The sequence below is a fragment of the Lepisosteus oculatus genome, chromosome 29 (genome assembly GCF_040954835.1).
Source record: "Lepisosteus oculatus isolate fLepOcu1 chromosome 29, fLepOcu1.hap2, whole genome shotgun sequence".
In the NCBI taxonomy this organism is placed as follows: domain Eukaryota; kingdom Metazoa; phylum Chordata; class Actinopteri; order Semionotiformes; family Lepisosteidae; genus Lepisosteus; species Lepisosteus oculatus.
This window is the reverse complement of record NC_090724.1, coordinates 169,233-171,270: the sequence shown is the minus strand read 5'-3', so window position 1 is coordinate 171,270 and position 2,038 is coordinate 169,233. Positions and strand designations below refer to the sequence as shown.

General features: G+C 40.6%; 1 long non-coding RNA gene across 1 annotated transcript; it reads right to left on the bottom strand.

Moving 5' to 3' along the window:
• Window positions 1-665: 665 nt before the first annotated feature.
• Window positions 666-1,627, bottom strand: LOC107079632 (uncharacterized). The gene is made up of 2 exons (XR_001480584.2): window positions 1,562-1,627; window positions 666-1,128 (listed from the first exon to the last, which is right to left on the bottom strand). It is a non-coding gene; the product is annotated as an uncharacterized lncRNA (long non-coding RNA).
• Window positions 1,628-2,038: the final 411 nt, after the last annotated feature.

The window sequence follows — 2,038 nt, the reverse complement described above, 5'->3', positions numbered from 1 at the left end:
TCTTCAGGAAATCGTCGCTTCTCAGGGATTCTCGAGCAGAATATAAATACTGCAATGTCAAACTTCAGGAAAGTCTCCAAACACTGTGCAGCATTAGTTTAAGAGACTGTGGTTTACTCAGAATTGTTTTCTTCCTCTGTATATGCTTGTGGTGCAGCAGTGTTCTCAAGATTATCTATTATTTCAGCATCTGCCTTGGTACCCTGAGAGATTTTAATCCTCTCTTCCACTTCATTGTCTTTCAGTCTAGTCTAGGTTCTGGTGGTTTCTACTTTTCTTAGAAACAGACTTCAGTTTTCATTGATTGAAGAAGCCTTCAAATTCCTCTTCTGAACCTCAACAAACATAAATCCATCCATCCATTTTCTTACTGCTTTATCCAATACTGGATTGGGTGCAGTCCAAGTCAACTAATCAGCCGAGGATCATAAAGACCCTACGATCTGTTTTTATTAGGGGGCTCCCTGCTCCTTGGAGATTCCATGCTCTTAAATCTCGTCACCTGCCTCCTGTCGCTGAGACAGTGTATTCTTTTTATTTGAGCCAGTGAAGAGTGTGTAGAGATGCAAAAAATGTATTCAGAAGCAGTATCTTGAATTAGTACTTGAACTTAAACTACTAATCTTATCTACTACTTTCTAGAAATAATGAATGTTCAAACAATATAGAAGGGAAACAGTTAATTGTACAACTTAATGGCCAATAATAATTTTGCTTAGTAAATGAGCAAACGGCAATTCTGGACTTATTTTTGTCTGCGTGTTATGCCTTGCCCCACTCTACGCTATCCACAGTGGGCTGTGTCACTGCTGCAGTGGCCGGTGGCCATGCCTCTGCTCTGGTCCGAGTGCCGTGGAGGCAGCTTATAGAGAGCCCCTGGCTGTCATCGGATCGGTCACTACTACAAACACTCTGAGAGTATTTAAACCCCGCGCAGTCTCTCCTCGGCAATCCAGCACTGACTCTTCACTTCACTCCTGAGCCTCCTCAGTGTCCCAGTGGAGCCCTTCCTGTTCCTCGGAGCTTTGCCCATGGCTGTGCTATCCAGAGGATTCCGACCGGAGGACGGTTCTGATCTCAGCAGACGTCTCCCTCGCCCGTTCTGGACGTCACCTGGGAATCCGGTTCCTGAGGACAGAGAAATGGAAATGAATCAAACATTTAACACAACAATGCAGGACATTTTAAAGTTTAAAAGCTCAGATATGTGCTATTAAAAAGGACAGTAAGGTGTGTGTGTGATATATATTTATATAGCAGCCTGGAATTGTGTTTATATAAAACACAGGTGTAGGATCTTTAGTGAAACAGACAAAAAATGATATTTCCTTTAAATGTGAAAAACGCCTACTATGTTCCACGTTTAGTATTAAAGGATTTGTAGTTATTTGCTGATGGTGCTTGTGAAGGAATGGGAAAAGGGTGTAACTTGTTGTGCTTGCTGTTTAAACCTAACTAAAGCCTAGGCAACTAGTCTGGTGATGACTGTGATGACCCAAAACTTAGCAAGACCTCAATTATGTCCATGTAGTTATTAAAATACTCTGTTGCTATATAATACCTATAGAGTTTGGCACTAAGACTACTATGGACATTTCTATAAGGCAATATGTAATCCAAAGTGCTCCTCCTCATGCATGCACTGGAGCCGGGCAGAGTAAAGAGTCACGTGACATCACAATGGCTAGGGTTTGTTGCTGGGATTCTGAGGTTGCTACGGAAACAGTTACTATAAAGATTGAGAGAAATGGCAGAGAATGTATTTGTCCATGTATAACACGTATAATTAAGAGACAATCTTAAATGAGTAGGTTTTGTCATAATTTTCTTGCTCTTCTATTTCTTTGTGTGTTTCTGCTACTGTCTATTTGCTATTCTGTATATTCAGAATGATTCTCTGATGTTTCTACTCCTGTTACTATTCACTATTCTGGAAAATTCCGTATAAGAATTACTTTTGAGTTGGATTAGAAAAGCGTTTGTCGAAGCTTTGTTCTGGTCAATGTGTTCTAGTATAAATGAGCAAATGAAAATGACC